The 19389-nt window shown below is 39.9% G+C and overlaps 1 protein-coding gene across 2 annotated transcripts in view; it reads left to right on the plus strand.

Moving 5' to 3' along the window:
• Window positions 1–1409: 1409 nt before the first annotated feature.
• Window positions 1410–19389, plus strand: part of CYFIP1 (cytoplasmic FMR1 interacting protein 1) — a 134299-nt gene continuing 116319 nt past the window's right edge. Inside the window, exon 1 of one of the 2 annotated variants that reach the window (XM_047086676.1) lies at window positions 1410–1493. The gene's annotated coding sequence lies outside the window, so the exon portion shown is untranslated. The remainder of the gene's footprint in view (window positions 1494–19389) is intronic. The other variant, XM_047086675.1, reaches the window with a different exon arrangement.

A 19389-nucleotide genomic window follows, 5' to 3' on the forward strand; every position in this document is an offset into this window, starting at 1 on the left:
GCTCTTTGTAACTGCTTATCTTATACGCTTTTTGCTTTTTTGCTGCCTTCTTTGGGTTGAGCATATTTTAGCATTCTATTTTATTTCCTCTCTTGGTTTTTTATATATGCCCAATACACCTTGAATTTGTATTCTACCACTTCATCTACAGTGTAAAACAAAACAAAACAAAACCCTTTGGAATCTAACTTTGAGACTCAGCCCTGGACAGAGTGAAGTAGTAATCTGATTGAAAATGTGTGGCTGAGAACCAGAAGCTTACTTAAAGCCCATGTTTTGCAGGAGTGTTAGGGAGCTCCAGGAACTTCTATGAAAAATGTTCTCAGAATATTTAAACAACCGGTAGATTCTGGTCTAGTCAGGATCCATTTGCTGTGACTTTTTGCATTATCCAGACAACAGCTGAAAGTAAATCTTTTGTGGTTTTCATAGTTAAGTGGCCAGATTTAGAATACTTGATGCCCATCATTATTGGGTATCCACTAGAACCACAATGTCGGTGGGTGGGTGAAGGGGAAGTGGGTAGGTGGGGTGCGTGGGGTGTTTAGGGCCGTTTTTTCTCCTAAGCATGCTTGTGATACGCTCACTCCATTTACTGTTTCCACATGATTTGTTACTAAATTGGCCTCTGTCAAGATTGTCTTTTGGGAATTGTTCAAGTTTTCTTCTGCCAGCCATCCCCCGCCCCAGCCATTCCCCCAAGTCTGCACTTGCGTTTGCCCCTGGCTCAGAGAGAGATGGGGTTGAACAGATATGATCACTGCAGGGTCTGTTGGGGTCATTCTCCCCTAGTTGGCTGGGCTCTGGCGGTGTATACCTGTTGCACCCTGTACCTGGCCGCCTGCCATGCTCTGGCCTGCGGAGTACAGGTGTGCGCACCTTCTACATGGCAGTGGCGACGGAACGACGCGCCCTGAGTGTCCCGCCTTTTAGTCTTTTCTGCAGCTCATCCACCCACCGCCCTGATCCGATGGAGCCCCGAGGCAGGATGCGGGCCCCGCTCCTTTTCCTCCACGAGCCCGGAGGCTCCCACGGGGAAGCGTCACAGCAGTACTCCCCAGCTGTCCCACGCAGAGCTGAGGCAGGTGGCCCTCGGGGCTGTCCCTAGGAAGCACCTTAGGCGGCCGGAGGGCAGCGCAGCCAGGGTTTTTCTGTTGCCTCCTTCCTGTCCATTGGCGTCGGGCGTGGGCGGGCCGGCTGGATCGGGGTGGGGGGCGGAGGGGGAGCGAGCAGGGGCTGTGGGCGGTGGGCGGTGGGCGGTGGGCGGGGGGGGGTGCACCGCACAGAGGAGAGAGCAGCCAGAGCTGCGGCCCGAGCGCGGAGGGAGGAGCGCCAGGAGGAAGAGGCCGAGCCGGGAGAGCCCCCGCCCCGGGAGGAAGGGGAGGAGGCCGGGTGTTTCCTGGCGCATTCCCGGCCCGCCCGAGTGACTCACTCAGCCTGGAAACTCCCAGGGCCCGTCCGGGACCCCCGAGCCGCCGCCGCCGCTGACCCAGGTGAGGAAGGCTGCTGCCCCCGCCCAGCTCCATAAACCCTGTGAGGTCCAGGCGGCCCTCGGAACCGAGTCGGGCATTGCGGCGGCGGTGCCCGGCCGGGGCCCCGTGGGCGGCCAGGACTTGGTTCTCCGCGGCGCGGCCTCCCCGGCGGCGCGGCCTCCCGGGATCGCTTTGGCCCACGGACGCCTGTTTCCGTGCCTTCGAACCCCCAGTTCCAGCGCATCCCGGTCTATGCGCCCTTCGAAACCCTCACATTCCCGGCCCCAGCGCTCTCCGGCCCCTGACTCCTCATCCAGCGCCCCCGGCGCCTGCGCCCCGGCATTCCGGATCCCGACCCCCCCCCCCCCCCGCACGTGGCAGAGCTCAGTGGAGAGGGTATATTGGTGTTTTGTAGTTATTGTTGGAAAGTAAGGCGCAGACAGCTTGCAGTGAGATCGTGCGGCGAGACCTGAACCAGTTTTTGCTCATTTTGTGCCCCTATCTGAGGGAAGGAGGAGACACTGGCCAAGCGAAACCATTTTGCAGAATCTTGGAGACGAGTTTTAGGCTTTGTTAAGGCGCGGGGATTGTTACGTGGGCTGCGCTGTTCCTACAGCCATACTGAGTGTATTTTAAGGATGAAATACGTGCGCTTAGTTTGCAGCACATTGTGGGTGTGAGAAAAAGGGTGAGAGGGTAATTTGGGAATGGGGTTTAAGGAGCGTTTTTTAAGCTGAGAGGCGTCCAGACCATGTCCACTTTAGTGTTATGTCTAAACAGTACAGATAGCAATTGCTATTAAACCTAGTGTTGGATGATCTGTGCTTCTGTGGGCGACTGAGACTTTGTAGTGTTTCTTTTCTAGTAGTAGAGGGTACTGTGTGCCACATTGGACGGTTTTTACTGCTTTGTGAGCCCAGTGGTATTTCTTGGCCTTTTTCTAATATTATTTCTTCAATGATTAGTGATTGAAGTAGCATTGATACCTGGTACTGTAGATCAGATTGCTGTGCTTGACCCCTCGTCACCAACTCTTGGTGATTGTGCAAGAAAATCCTGTCCAGGTTCATCAGCCAGAGGTGGCAGTTTCTGATGCTGTGTGCTGGAATGCCTGAACCATTGAGGGTCCCACCCCTGCTGTCCCTTATCCCTGCAGGTTGTTAGTGGTTTTCCGTGTGAAATGTAGATGTGCAGGCACAGAGCTGAAAAGAAATCACATTTTAAATAAACGGGGGACACAGCAAGTATGCATTTGTAGGAATTCAATAGGAATTTGGTGCTGTTTCATTCTCTGCTGCCTTTTCCCCCCTAGAGCATCATCTCTGTGACAGAGGCAAATAGAATTGTGGTGGAATACATTTCCTGTGTTAATACATATATACATGTGTTTGTGTGCTGATACGTCGCTCAAAGAAAATTTTCCTTTATTTTGGTATGTGTGTTTATTTGGATTTATTTTTAAATTTACATGCAGTAAAGTTATCTTTTTGGTGTATGGTTCAATGAGTTTTGACAAATGCATAGTCATATGACTCCCATCACAATCAAGATACAGAGCAGTTCTGTCACCCGCCAAATTCCTTCAACTGTCTTTTTGTAGGCAGCCCTTCCTCCCATTTTCAACTCCCGGCAACCACTGAGTTGTTGTCCATTGTTACAGTTTTGCTTTTTCCAGAATGTCGTATACGGTCTTTGAGTCTGGCTTATTATTAGTTCACTTAGCACGATGAATTTGAGATTAATCCATTTGCTAGTTTATCCCCAAGGGGTAAAGACATGAAGGTTTGAAAAGTGTACGTTTAGGATACAGCCTGAGAGATTCAAGCAGTATTTAAAAAAATTTTCTTTAATGCTTATTTATTTTTGAGAGAGAGAGAGACCGAGCTCGAGCAGGGAAGGGGCAGAGAGAGAGAGGGAGAAACAGAATCCGAAGCAGGTTCTAGGCTCTGAGCTGTCAGCATGGAGCCTGATGCGGCACTCGAACTCATAGACTGCGAGATCATGACCTGAGCTGAAGTCAGATGCTCAACTGACTGAGCCACCCAGGCGGCCTCAAGTAATATATTTTTTTAAATTAATTTTATTTTTTTAAATTTACATCCAAATTAGTTGGCATATAGTGCAACAATGATTTCAGGAGTGGATTCCTTAATGCCCCTTACTCATTTAGCCCATCCCCCCTCCAACAACCCCTCCAGTAACCCTCTGTTCTCCATATTTAAGAGTCTCTTATGTTTTGTCCCCCTCCCTGTTTTTATATTATTTTTGCTTCCCTTCCCTTGTGTTCATCTGTTCTGTGTCTTAAAGTCCTCATATGAGTGAAGTCATATGATATTTGTCTTTCTCTGACTGACTAATTTCACTTAGCATAATACCCTCCAGTTCCATCCATGTAGTCGCAAATGGCAAGCTTTCATTCTTTTTGATTGCTGAGCAATACTACATTGTATGTATACGTGTGTTGTGTGTGTGTGTGTATACACACACACACAACCACATCTTCTTTATCCATTCATCCATTGATGGGCAATTGGGTTCTTTCCATACCTTGGCTATGGTGATAATGCTGCTATGAACATTGGGGTGTATATGTCCCTTTGAACAGCACACCTGTATCCCTTGGATAAATACCTAGTAGTGCAATTGCTGGGTCATAAGGTAGTTCTATTTTTAGTCTTTTGAGGAACCTCCACACTTTTCCAGAGTGGCTGCATCAGCTTGCATTCCCACCAACAATGCAAAAGAGATCCTCCTTATCTGCATCCTCGCCAATTCATGTCTTTTGCCCGTTTCTTCACTGGATTCTTTGTTTTTTTGGGTGTTGAGTTTGATTAGTTCTTTATAGATTTTGGATACTAACCCTTTATCTGATATGTCATTTGCAATATCTTCTCCCATTCTGTCAGTTGCCTTTTAGTTTGGCTAATGGTTTCCTTTGCTGTGCAGAAGCTTTTTAGTTTGATAAGATCTCAGTCGTTCATTTTTGCTTTTGTTTCCCTTGCCTCTGGAGACATGTTGAGTAAGAAGTTGCTGCGGGCAAGATCAAAGAGGTTTTCGCCTGCTTTCTCCTCAAGGATTTTGATGGCTTCCTGTCTTACATTGAGGTCTTTCATCCATTTTGAGTTTATTTTTGTGTATGGTGTAAGAAAGTGGTCCAGGTTCATTCTGCATGTCGCTGTCCAGTTTTCCCAGCACCACTTGCTGAAGAGACTGTCTTTATTCCATTGGATATTCTTTCTTGCTTTGTCAAAGATTAGTTGCCCATATGTTTGTGGGTCCATTCCTGGGTTCCCTATTCTGTTCCATTGATCTGAATGTCTGTTCTTGTGCCAGTACCATACTGTCTCTTGATGATTATAGCTTGTAGTATAGCTTGAAGTCCGGGATTGTGATACCTCCTGCTTTGGTTTTCTTTTTCAAGATTGCGTTGGCTATTCGGGGTCTTTTCTGGTTCCATACAAATTTTAGGATTATTTGTTCTAGCTCTTTGAAGAACGCTGGTGTTATTTTGATAGAGATTGCATTGAATATGTAGATTGCTTTGGGTAGTATCGATATTTTAATAATATTTGTTCTTCCTATCCAGGAGCCTGGAATCTTTTTCCTTTGTGTGTGTGTGTGTGTGTATGTGTGTGTGTGTGTGTGTCTTCTTCAATTTCTTTCATAAGCTTTCTATAGTTTCAGTGTATAGATTTTTCACCTCTTTGGTTAGATTTATTCCTAGGTATTTTATGGGTTTTGGTGCAACTGTAAATGGGATCGATTCCTTGATTTCTCTTTCTGTCGCTTCATTGTTGGTGTATAGGAATGCAACCGATTTCTGTGCATTGATTTTATATCCTGCAGCTTTGCTGAATTCATGAATCAGTTCTAGCAGTTTTTTGGTGGAATATTTTGGGTTTCATCTGTGAAGAGTGAAAGTTTGACTTCCTCCTGGATGATTTGGATGCCTGTTATTTCTTTGTGTTGTCTGATTGCAGAGACTAAGACTTCCAGTACTGTGTTGAATAACAGTGGCGAGAGTGGACATCCCTGTCTTGTTCCTGACCTTAGGGGGAAAGCTCTCAGTTTTTCCCCATTGAGGATGATATTAGCATTGGGTCATTCAAATATGGCTTTTATGATCTTGAGGTATGATCCTTCTATCCCTACTTTCTTGAGGGTTTTTATCAAGAAAGAATGCTGTATTTTGTCAAATGCTTTCTCTGCATCTGTTGAGAAGATCATACGGTTCTTGTCTTTCTTTTATTGATGTGATGAATCATGTTGTTTTGTGGATATTGAGCCCGCCCTGCATCCCAGGTATAAATCCCACTTGGTTGTGGTGAATAATATTTTCAATGTATTGTTGGATCCGGTTGGCTAATATCTTGTGGAGGATTTTTGCATCCATGTTCACCAGGGAAATTTGTCTATAGTTCTCCTTTTTAGTGGGGTCTCTGTCTGGTTTTGGAATCAGGGTAATGCTGGCTTCAGAGACAGAGTTTGGAAGTTTTCCTTCCATTTCTATTTTTTGGAGAAGTTTCAAGAGAATAGGTGTTAACTCTTCCTTAAATGTTTGGTAGAATTCCCCTGGAAAGCCATCTGGCCCTGGAGTCTTGTTTTTTGGCAGATTTTTTATTACTAATTCGATTTCCTTAACTGGTTATGGGTCTTTTCAAATTTTCTATTTCTTCCTGTTTCAGTTTTGGTAGTGTAATATGTTTCTACGAATTTGTCCATTTCTTCCAGATTGCCCATTTTGTTGGCATATAACTGCTCATAATATTCTCTCATTGTTTTTATTTCTGTTGTGTTGGTTGTGATCTCTCCTTTCATTCTTCATTGACCAAACTGGCTAGTGGTTTATCAATATTGCTAATTCTTTCAAAGAACCAGCTTCTGGTTTCATTGATCTGTTCTGTTTTTTTTTTTTGTTTGTTTGTTTCAATAGCATTAATTTCTGCTCTAATCTTTATTATTTGCTGTCTTCTGCTGATCTTGGGTTTTATTTGCTGTTCTTTTTCCAGCTCTTTAAGGCATAAGGTTAGGTCATGTATCTGAGATCTTTCTTCCTTCTTTAGGAGAGCCTGGATTGCTATATACTTTCCTCTTATGACCGCCTTTGCTGCGTTCCAGAGGTTTTGGGTTGTGGTGTTATCATTTTCATTGGCTTCCATGAACTTTTTAATTTCCTCTTTAACTTCTTGGTTGGCCCATTCATTCTTCAGTAGGGTGTTCTTTAGTCTCCAAGTATTTGTTACCTTTCCAAATTTTTTCTTGTGGTTGATTTCGAGTTTCATAACGTTGTGGTCTGAAAATATGCACGGTATAATCTTGAGTAATATTTTTAAGTCATGAAAAGAATGATAAAACTTCCAGTTATTAAAAAATTGAAACCATACAGAACTCTGTGTGTGTGTGTATATATATAAATATATATATATATTATACATAACATATATAATACATATATTTTAAGTTTACTTATTTATTTTGAGAGAGAGAGAGTGTGCAAGCAGGGAAGGGGCAGAGAGAGAGGGAGAGAGAGAATCCCAAGCAGGCTTTGTGCTATCAGTGCAGAGCCCAATGCGGGGCTTGATCCCATGAACCATGAGTTCATGACCTAAGCCAAAACCAAGAGTCGGACACTTAACTGACTGAGCGACCCAGGCACCCCCAGAACTATATATATTAAAAGTGAAATTTCCTCAGTACTTCTGTGGTACTATATAGCCTTTTCTGTACATACACATAGTTTTCGTTTTTTTGTGTGTGTTCTTTTGGTAACATAATGAGATTATATTGCATATATCACTGTACCTATCCATTTGATGATTTTGGCTCATTTAAAGATCTTGGAGATATTTATATGTTGGCATACACAGTGTATATACACAAATTTTCCTTCATTCCTTTTTAATATCTGTATAGTGTTCCATAACATGGACATATTATAATTTATATAATCAGCTTATTAATTGACATTGTTGTTTCACATTTGTCACCACCATAGTCAATACTTTTGTTTCTATCTTTGTGCACATACTCAGGCTTATCATTCTGGAAGTGAGTTTGGGTTTAAATAATACCTTGAGTACCTATGCTCCAGCAATGTTCTAAGCCAGGGTTATTTTTCCTATAAAGGTCCAGAGAGTGAATATTTATCACAACTACCTCATTCCACTGTTGTAACATCAAAGCGGCATAGACAATATATAATGAGAGTGTGGCTGTGTTTCAATAAAAGTTTAATTACAGAAACACCAGTGTGGCTAACTCTAGTTCTGGGTACTTTACATACTACGTATCCTTGCAGCCCTCAAATGTAGGTGCAGTTATTAGGCCCACTTTATGGATGAGAAAATTGACAAAGAGAAATGAAGTATGTGTCCAAGGTTATGTGCCTGGTAAGTAGCAGAGCCAGCATCTGACTGCATACATCAAGTTGAAAATGAGAAAGAAGCTGCCCCAAATACCTTCCCCAAAATGTTAGATCCTAGGACCTGACCCTCACACACACTTACTGAATCACTCGCTTATGATTCTTTTAAGGCAATATGCTTACTCAGCACTCCAGGAGCACTTGCCTTCCCACTCCTCAGATGGGCCAGTGTTCCCTTTGTCCCTCTCACTGTGTGATTGTGTCCTGGCTTTTGATTTGTGTTTCACTAGCATCACCTTATAGAGAGGTCAGCTCAGTGTCTGGGACCACCCAGCTACCCAGTGGTAGGAAAGACAGACTTGAGCAGGTGAGATCAAGCTGGGTCCTGGCAAGTCTGCTGCTTTGAGTTGTTGATGTCTGCTCCAATATCATTACATGAGCCCAGGTGGGCACATTGGTTGGCCTGCCTTGACTCATTTTCCTTCTTTGGAGTCATGGGGAAAGTACCTATTAGATTGTTACGAAGATCAAATGAGATAGTACAGGAAAAATTCTGTAGAAGGGACAGCTACTATTAGTGCTATGTTTTCTAAAGCTTTTATATTAGAAAAAAATTTATTTTATAAAAGTGTGAAGTTTTAAGTAACTAACCTGTCTCCTCTACTTTTATTGTTTTTGCAACCAAAATTTAGCCAGTTCTTAGCAGCCCCAGGTATAGTATGGATTAATTACATCTACATAATGTAAGAACTTTAGGCATTTCAGTAAGGACAGAAAAAGAAAAAAAAGGCATAGAAGTTGGCAGGGAAAATGAAACTGTCCCTTATTTGCAGATGACATGATGATCTGTACAGAAAATCCAAGGCATCTATGAGAAAACTATTAGGACTAGTAAGTGAGATTAGCAAGGTCACAAAATGCAAAGTCAATACATGTAAGTCAATCATTCTGTATACTAGCAACATACGATTAGAAAGTGACATTTTAAAATACCATATTCAGGGGCACCTGAGTGGCTCAGTTGGTTGAGCAACCGACTCTTGGTTCAGCTAAGGTCCTAATTCCAGGGTTGTGGGATTGAGCCCTTCTGGGCTCTGCGCTGAACGTGGAGGCTGCTCGAGATTCTCTCTCTCCCCACCTTGTATTCTCTCTCTCTAAAAATAAACATAAAAAATAAAATAAAATACCATTTTCAGTAGTTTAAAAAAAATCAAATACTTAGATATAAATCTAAAAACACAGGAACTGTATCCTGAAAATGACAAAATGCTGATGAGTGAAACAAAGATGATGTAAATAAATGGAGAAGCATACTATGGTCCTGAGTTGGAACATTCAACGTGGTAAAGATGTCAGTTCTCTTCAAATTGATGCATAAGTTTAACACAAGTCCAGTAAGATATCTCAGCGAAAAAATATTTTAAACAAGTTATTGAGGTATAATGTACATAATTTATTTACTTTAAGCATACAGTGATTTATAGTAGATTTACAGGGTTGTGTAGCCATCACCATAATCCGGTTTTAAAACATACTTTTCACTCCAGTAAGATTCCACGTGATCTTTTATAATCCCCATTTCTAACCCAGCTCTAGCTAATTGGTAATTTACTTTGTCTTCTATAGAGTTGCTTTTTCTGATCATTTAACATAAATGGAAGTATACAGTTTGTAGTTTTTATGTGTGGCTTCTTTCATTTAAAGTACTGTTTTTGGAAGTTCATTTCTGTTCTAGCATGTATCAGGTTTCATTCCTTTTTAGTACATTTATATTGTTATGTAACCATCACCACTATTCATCTCCAGAACTTTTTCATCATCTCAAACGGAAACTCTGTGCCCATTAAACAAAAACTCCTCATTCCTACATTTCCCTAGCACCTGGCAACCACCATTCTACTATCTGTCTGTGAACTTGACTATTCCAGATATCTATATAAGTGCGATAATATAATATTTGTCCTTTTTTTTCTGGCTTATTTCACTTAGTAAGGCCATCCACTTTTATCATGTATTAGAATTTAATTCCTTTTTAAGGTTGAATAATATTTCCTTGTATGTATATACCATATTTTCTTTGTCCATTCATCTGTTGATGAACATTTAGGTTGTTTCCACCTTTGTCTGTTGTAGAATGCTGCTATGAACATGGATATACAGATACCTCTTTGAGATCCTGTTTTCAATTCTTTTGGGTATATCCCCAGAAATAGAATTGCTGGATTATATGGTAATTCAATGTTTAGTTTTTTTTAGGAATTGCTATACTGTTTAACACAGCAGCTGCACCAGCATTCCCATCAGCAATGTACAGGGGTTCCAGTTTCTTCACAACCACACTAACACTTGTTATTTTCTGGTTTGTTGGTTTGTTTTTAAACAAATATTTTTTGTATGTTTTACATTTTATTTATTTTTGAGAGAGAGAGAGAGAGCAGAAGTTGGGGAGAGGCAGAGGGAGAGGGAGACACAGAATCTGAAGCAGGCTCCAGGCTCTGAGCTGTCAGCACAGGGCCCGACGTGGGGCTCAAACTCTTGAACCGTGAGATCATGACCTGAGCTGAAGTCATAATGCTTAACCGACTGCGCCATCCAGGCGCCCCATGTTGGTTTGTTTGTTTTGATAACCATCCTAATGGGTGTGAAAGTGCATCACATTCTGATTTGGATTTGTATTTCTCTAGTGATTAGTAATGTTGAGCATCTTTTCATGTAGTTATTTGTCATTTATATATCTTTGGAGAAATGCCTGTTCAAGTCATTTGTACATTTTTAAATTACGTTGTTTGTCTTTCTGCTGTTGAGTTGTGGTAATTCTTTATATATTTTAGATGTGAATCTCTCATCAAATAATCATTTGCAAATATTTTCTCCCATCCTGTGGGTTGTCTTTTCACCACTGACAGAATCCTTGGGTGCATATACTAGTTTTTAACTTTCATGTCTAATTTATCTATATTTTCTTTGTGGTCAGTCTTTTGGTACATATCTAAGAAATCCTTGCCAAATCCAGTGTTGTGAAGCTTTTCCTAATATATTTCCTTCTTAAGAGTTTTTTTTAGTTTTAGCTTTTATGTTTAGGTTTTTTATTTATTTGAGTTAGCTTTATATATAGTGTAAGGTAATGGCCCAGGTTAATTCTTTTGCATGTAAATATCCAGTTTCCCCAGCACCATTTGTTAAAAAGACTGTCCTTTTCGGGGTGCCTGGGTGGCTCAGTCGGTTAAGTGACCAACTTCAACTCAGGTCATGATCTTGCGGTTTGTGAGTTCAAGCCCCACGTCAGGCTCTGTGCCTGAAACCTACTTCAGATTCTTTGTCTCTCTCTCTCTCTCTCTCTCTCTCTGCCCTTCCCCCACTCATGCTCTGTCTCTCCTTCCTTCAAAAATACATAAACATTAAAAAAAAAAAAAAGACTGCCCTTTTCCCATGGAATGGTCTGGACACCCTTGTTGAAAATCATTTGACTGTATATGCAAGGGTTTATTTCTAGTACTATTCTGTTTCACTGGTCAGTGTGTCAGTCTTTATGCCAGTGCCACATTGTTTTATTATTGTTGCTTCATAGTAAGTTTTGAATTCAGTAAGTGTGATACCTCTGACTTTGCTGTTCTTGTTCAAAATCATTTGGCTCCTCTGGGTACCTTGTAACTCTATATTAATTTGGGGGTGTGATTTTCTATTTTTGCAAAAAATGATGGTGGTATTTTGAAAGAGATTACATCAAACCTGTAGATGGCTTTGGGTTATATTGTCATCTTAGCAATATGAGGTTTTCTAAACCATGAACATAGAATGTATTTATTTGTATCCATGAACATGGAATATACTTATTACTTTCAGCACTGTTTTGTGTTGTATGAATCTTTCACCTCCTTATTCTTAAATATGTATTTTTCTTTCCTTTTTTAAATTTTATTTTAATTCCACTGTAGTTAGCATACAATATAATTAACATATAGTGTAATATTAGTTTCAGGTGTACATATAGTGATTCAACAAATTTCTGCATTACTCAGTGCTCATCATGGTAAGTGTACTATTATTAATCCTTTCATGTGTTTCACCCACCTCCCCTCCGGTAATCATCAGTTTGTTCTATATAGTTAAGTGTCTGTTACATGGTTTGTCTATCTTTTCCTTGATCATTTGTTTTGTTTCTTAAATTCCACACAAGAAATTGTATGGTATTTGTCTTTCTCTGCCTGACCGATTTCACTTAACATTATATCCTCTAGATCCATCCATGTTGTTGCAAATGGCAAGATTTCATTCTTTTTTTATGGCGGAGTACTGTTGCATTCTATGTATATATCACATCTTCTTTATCCATTCATCTATTCATGAGTGGCTTCCATAATTTGGAGGTGTAAATAATGTTTGCAATAAACATAGGGTTGCATATATCTTTTCGAATTAGCGTTTTCCTATTCTTTGGATAAATACCCAGTAGTGGGATTACTGGATGATAGAGTAATACTATTTTTAGTTTTAAAGAACCTCCATATTGTTTTCCAGAGTGGTTGCGCCAGTTTGCCTTCCAGCAACAGTACCCAAGGGTTCCTCTTTCTCCACATCCTAACCAACACTTGTTTCTTGTGTTTTTTTATTTTAGCCATTTGGATGGGTGTGAGGTGATATCTCATTACAGTTTTGATTTGCATTTCCCTGTTGGTGAGTGATGTGTCTGTTGGCCATCTGGATGTCTTTGGAGAAATGTCTGTTCATGTCTTCTCATTTCTTTTCTTTCTTTCTTTCTTTCTTTTTTTTTTTCCTTTTTTTTTTTTGAAAGAGAGAGCATGTAAGCAGGGGAGAGGGGTAAGGGAGAGAGAGAAAAGCTTAAGCTCAGTCACACAACCCTGGGATCATGACCTGAGTTGAAATCAAGAGTCAGGCGCTCAACCAACTGAGCCTACCCAGTGTTGCAGGGAGTATGGCCGGAGTCGCAAAAGATGAGTCCGCAAAGTGCAGTTAATTGAAGGTCCTCATACTCAAGTTGGATTGAGGCCCCGAATACAGAATGAAGCTTCTTTTTATTAGGATAATTGCTAAAGACTATGTGCTTAAAGTCAGCTAAGCAAGTGTGTTAATCAATCTAATGGTTAAGCTTTTCAAGGTTGAATTTCGAGTTAATTGGTTTCTATAACACTAGGAAGGGTCCAGTGTTAAGGAGGATCCGGCCCTGGACAATGTTAATGGCTCTAGGCGTTCCTTATAAGCCTAACTGCAGCTGCATTCAGCTGTGTAAATATGTCCTAAGGCCTTGCACCTTCTCCAGGCCTTCCCTTTTGAAGTCTTTTCCTTTGATGCTTCTCTCCTGCATCTCCCACAACCCAGGCTCATTTCTTAATTGGATTATTTAGTTTTTGGGTGTTGAGTTGTATCAGTTCTTTATATATTTTGGATACCAATCCTGTACTGGATATGTCATTTGCAGATAGCTTCTCCCATTCCATGGGTTGCCTTCAGCTATGTTAATTGTTTCCTTTGCTGTCAGAAGCTTTTTATTTTTTTTTTTTTTTAAATTTTTTTTTTTCAACGTTTATTTATTTTTGGGACAGAGAGAGACAGAGCATGAACGGGGGAGGGGCAGAGAGAGAGGGAGACACAGAATCAGAAACAGGCTCTGAGCCATCAGCCCAGATGCGGGGCTCGAACTCACGGACCGCGAGATCGTGACCTGGCTGAAGTCGGACGCTTAACCGACTGCGCCACCCAGGCGCCCCCAGAAGCTTTTTATTTTGATGTAGTCCCAATAACTGATTTTTGCTTTAAGTTACCTTGCGTCAGGAGACATTTCTAGAAAAATGTTGATGTGGCCAATGTCAGAGAAATTACTGCCATGCTCTTTTCTAGGATTTTTTGGTTTCATGTCTCACATTTAATTCTTTAATCCATTTTGAGTTTACACTTGATCTTAGCCAAAAGGCCGAGAAGCGATAATCCATTTTGAGTTTAATTTTGTATATGGTATAAGAAAGTGTAAATAATGTTTCATTAAGAAAGTGGTCCAGTTTCATTCTTCTGCTTGTGGCTGACCAGTTTTCCTAACACCATTTGTTGAAAAGACTGTCTTTTTTCCATTGCATTTTCTTTTCTGCTTTATCAAAGATTAGTTGACCATGTAGTTGTGGGTTTACTTCTAGGTTGTCTCTTCTGTTTCATTGTTCTGTGTCTGTTTTTGTGCCAGTACCATACTGTTTTGATCACTACAGCTTTGTAATATGTATAACTTGAAGCCTGGAACTGTGATACTTCAGCATTGCTTTTCTTTTTCAAAATTTAGGGTCTTTTGTGGTTCCATACAAATTTTAGGGTTTTTTGTTCCAGTTCTGTGAAAAGTGTGGTTGGTATTTGGATAGGAATTCCATTAAATCTGTAGATTGCTTTGGGTAGTATAGGCATTGATACAATTTTTATTCTTCCAATACATGAGCACTGAATGTCTCTCCATTTCTTTGTGTCATCTTCCTTTCTTTGATCAGTGTTTTATAGTTTTCAGAGTACAGGTCTTTCACCTCCTTGGTTAGGTTTATTCCCAGGTATCTTGTTATTTTTGGTGCATTTGTAAATGGGATTGTTTCTTTAATTTCCCTTTTTTTTTAATGTATAGAAATGCAACAGATTTCTACACATTGATTACTTGTATCCTGCGACTTTACCAAATACCTTTATGAGTTCTAGTAGCTTTTTGGTAGAGTTGTCCAGGTTTTCTAAATACAGTATCATGTCATCTGCAAATAGTGAAAGTTTTACTTCTTCCTTACCAGTTTGGATGCCTTTTATTTCTTTTTGTTGTCTAATTGCTATGGCTAGGACTTCTAGTACTATATTGAATAAAAGAGATGAGAGTGGACATCCTTGTCTTTTTCATGGTCTTAGGGGAAAAGCTCTCAGTTTTTTCCCATTGAACTCTCAGTTTTTCATGTAAGGCTTTTATTAAGTTGAGGTATGTTCCTCCTAACTCTACTTTGTTCAGAGGTGGTTTTTTGTTGTTTTTTGTTTTGTTTTGTTTTGTTTACCATGAATGTATGTTTTACTTTGTTAAATGCTTTTCCTTCATCTTTTGAAAAGATCATATGGTTTTTTTTATCCTTCCTCCTGTTGATGTGAAGTATCACATTGATTGATTTGCAAATATTGAACTACCCTTGCATCCTGGGAATAAATCCCACTTGATAATGGTGAATGATTTTTTTAATCTATTGTTAGATTCAATTTGCTAGTATTTTGTTGAGGATTTTTGCATCTATGTTCCAGAGATACTGGCCTGTAATTCTCTTTTTTTTTTTTTTTTTTTTTTTTAGTGCTATCTGGTTTTGGTATCTGGGTATTGCTGGCCTCATAGAATGAATTTGGAAGTTTTTCTTTCTCTTCTATATTTTGGAATAGCTTGAGAAGAATAGGTATTAACTTTTTTTTTTTTAATGTTTATTTATTTTTGAGACAGAGAGAGACAGAGCATGAACAGGGGAGGGGCAGAGAGAGAGGGAGACACAGAATCTGAAACAGGCTCCAGGCTCTGAGCTGTCAGCACAGAGCCTGACGCGGGGCTCGAACTCACGGACCGTGAGATCATGACCTGAGCCGAAGTTGGACGCTTAACCGACCGAGTCACCCAGGCGCCCCAGTATTAACTTTTTAAATGTTTGGTAGAATTCTCCTGTGAAGCTTTCTGGTCCTGGATTTTCATTTGTTGCAAGTTATTTGGTTAATGATTCAGTTTCATTGCTGATAATCAGTCTGTTCAAATTTTCTGTTTCTCCTGCTTCAGTTTTTGGAGGTTATATGTTTCTAGGAATTTATCCATTACTTGTAGGTTGTCCAGTTTATTGGCCTGTAGTTTTTCATAATACTGTCTTAGAGTCATTTGTATTTCTATGATGTCAGTTGTTATTTCTCCTTTTTCATTGGTGATTTTGTTTGAGTTCTCCCTCTCTCTCTGTTTTATGAATCTGGTTGGAGGTTTATCAATTTTGTTGATTTTTTTCAAAGAATCAGCTCCTGGTTTCATTGATGTGTTCTATTGCTTTTTTAGTTTCTACACCATTTATTTCTGCTCTGATCTATTATTTCCTCCCTTCTGCTGGTTTGGGGGTTTGTTTATTGTTCTTTTTCTAGCTCTTTTATGTATAAGGTTGCATTGTTTGAGATTCTTCTTGCTTCTTGAGGCATACCTGTATTGCTATAAACTTCCCTCTTAGAGCTACTTTTGTAGCATCCCAAAGATTTTGGATCATTGAGTTTTCATTTTCATTTGTCTCCAGGTATTTTTTTTTATTTCCTCTTTGATTTCCAGGTTGACCCATTCATTGTTTAGTACCATGCTTTCAACCTCAATATATTTGTGCTCTCCAGATTTTTTCTTGTGGTTGATAGCATTGTGGTCAGAAAAGAGGTATGGTATGACTGATCTTTATGAATTTGTTGAGATTTGTTTTGTGATCTAATATATGATCTGTTCTGGAGAATGTTCTGTGTGTACTTGAAAAGAATGTGTGACCTGGTGTTTTAGGATGGAATGTTCTGAATATATCTGTTAAATCCATCTGGTCCATTGTGTCAGTCAAAGACACTGTTTCCTTGTTGATTTTCTGTTTCAGTAATGTGTCTGTTGATGTAAGTGGGGCATTAAAGTCCCTCACTATTAGTGAATTGCTACCGATTAGTTCCTTTATGTTTATTATTAACTGTTTTCTGTATTTGAGTGCTTTCCTGTTGATTACATAAGTATTACAATTGTTCTATCTTCTTGTTGGATTGTCCACTTTATTACCATATAGTGTCCTTCCTTGTCTCTTGTCACAATCTTTGTTTTATTTATTTTTGTTTTTTATTTTAATGTTCATTTTGAGAGAGTTTGCAGGTGCTTGTGCGAACAGGGGAAGGACAGAGAGAGAGAGTGAGAGAATCCCAAGCAAGCTCCTGGAGCTTGGAGCCTGATGTAGGGCTCGATCCCACAACTGTGAGATCAGCAACCCGAGCTGATACCAGAGTCAGCTGCTCAACTGATTGAGGCACCCAAGCACCCCTACAGTCTTTGTTTAAAGTCTGTTTTGTTTAAGTATTGTTATCCTGGTTTGCTTTTCACTTTTTTTGCATGATAATGCTTCTCCATCTCTTCCCTTTTAGTCTGCATATGTCTTTAGGTCAAGGAAGCATATAGATGGGTTTTGCTTTTTTGTTTTATTCATTTGTATCTTTTGATTGAAGTGTTTAGTCCATTTGCATTCAAAATAATTATCGATAAGTATGTATTTATTGCCATTTTGTTACTTGTTTTGTGCTTGTTCTAATAGTTCTTTGTTCCTTTCTTCTCTTGCTTTCTTTCATGGTTTGCTGGCTTTCTTTAGTCATATACTTGGATTCTTTTCTCTTTATCTTTTGCATATCCATTACTGGTTTTTGATATGTGGTTATCATTAGGTTTATATGTAACATCTTATGTATATAGTAGTCTATATTAAGTTGATGGTTGCTTATGTCAGAACTCACTATTTGTGCCTTTTCCCCCAACATTTTAGGTATATGGTATCATACTTCACATCCTTTTAGTTTGTGAGTCTCTTGACTGAGTTGTATAGGTATACTAAATTTTACTGCTTTTGTGCTTCCTACTTTTCTTACTCCTACTTATGGTCTTTTCTTTCCACTCAAGAGTGGAACATTTCTCAGGTATCACCTCACGCCAGTCAGAGTGGCCAAAATGAACAAATCAGGAGACTATAGATGCTGGAGAGGATGTGGAGAAACGGGAACCCTCTTGCACTGTTGGTGGGAATGCAAATTGGTGCAGCCGCTCTGGAAAGCAGTGTGGAGGTTCCTCAGAAAATTAAAAATAGATCTACCCTATGACCCAGCAATAGCACTGCTAGGAATCTACCCAAGGGATACAGGAGTACTGATGCATAGGGGCACTTGTACCCCAATGTTCATAGCAGCACTCTCAACAATAGCCAAATTATGGAAAGAGCCTAAATGTCCATCAACTGATGAATGGATAAAGAAATTGTGGTTTATATACACAATGGAATACTACGTGGCAATGAGAAAAAATGAAATATGGCCTTTTGTAGCAACGTGGATGGAACTGGAGAGTGTGATGCTAAGTGAAATAAGCCATACAGAGAAAGACAGATACCATATGGTTTCACTCTTATGTGGATCCTGAGAAACTTAACAGGAACCCATGGGGGAGGGGAAGGAAAAAAAAAAAAAAAAAAAAAAGGACGTTAGAGTGGGAGAGAGCCAAAGCATAAGAGACTGTTAAAAACTGAGAACAAACTGAGGGTTGATGGGGGGTGGGAGGGAGGGGCGGGTGGGTGATGGGTATTGAGGAGGGCACCTTTTGGGATGAGCACTGGGTGTTGTATGGAAACCAATTTGTCAATAAACTTCATATAAAAAAAAAAAAGAGTGGAACATTTCTTGTAGGGCTGGTTTAGTGGTGATGAATTCCTTTAACTTTTGTTTGTCTGGGAAACTATCTGTCCTTCTGTTCTGAATGATAGTCTGACTGGATAGAGTATTCTTGATTGTGGGCTTTTTCTTCCAGCATTTAAATATATCATGCTACTCCCTTCTGGCCTGCAAAGTTTCTCCTGAAAAGTCCACTGATAGCTTTATGGTAACTATCTTCTTTTCTTTTGCTGCTTTTAAGTTTTTTCTTTATAACTACTGTTTGCCATTTAAATTACTGTATGTCTTAGGGTAGATTCCCTTGGGTTGATTTTGTTGGTAGCTGTCTGTGCCTCCTAGATCTAGATTTCTGTTTTCTTCACCAGATTTAGGAAGTTTTCAGCTATTATTTCTTGACATAAATTTTTCTATTCTTTCTCTTTTCCTTCTGGGATCCCTATGATGAGAATGCTATTACACTTGATGATGTCACTGAATTCCCTTAGTCTGTTCTTATTTTTTATTGTTTTTCTCTCTCCTGTTCAGCATGATTGCTTTTCATTACTGTGTCCTACAGGTCAGTGATCCATAGTTCTATTTGCTCTCATATACTGTTTGTTCCCTTTAGTGTATTTTTAATTTCATTTACTGAGTTCTTCATCTCTAATTGGTTCTTTTTTGTTTTCTGTTTTTTTGAGGACCTCCTTGAAGTCCTCCATTCTTTACTCAAGTCTAGTAAGTATCTTTATGACCATTATTTAATTTTTTTAATATTTGAGACAGAGAGAGAGAGAGAGAGAGAGAGAGAGAGAACATGAGTGGGGGAGGGGCAGAGAGCAAGATGGAGACACAGAATCCCAAGCAGGCTCCAGGCTCTGAGCTGTCAACACAGAGTCCAACGTGGGGCTCGAACTCACAAACTGTGAGATCATGACCTGAGCCGAAGCTGGATGCTCAACTGAGGCACCCAGGTGCCCCAGTCACCATTGTTTTAAATTCTTTATAAGGCATATTACTTATCTCCATTTTGTTTCGGTCTCTTGCTGTGATTTTTCCTGTTCTTTCATTTGGGACATATTTCTTTGTCTCCTCATTTTGTCTAACTTTCTGTGTCTATTTCTATGTGTTAGGAAAGTCAGCTCTGTCTCCTGCTCC

The sequence above is a fragment of the Lynx rufus genome, unplaced genomic scaffold (genome assembly GCF_022079265.1).
Source record: "Lynx rufus isolate CCGP_SWC_20201006 ecotype Redwood Valley unplaced genomic scaffold, mLynRuf1.p SCAF_21, whole genome shotgun sequence".
NCBI lineage: Eukaryota > Metazoa > Chordata > Mammalia > Carnivora > Felidae > Lynx > Lynx rufus.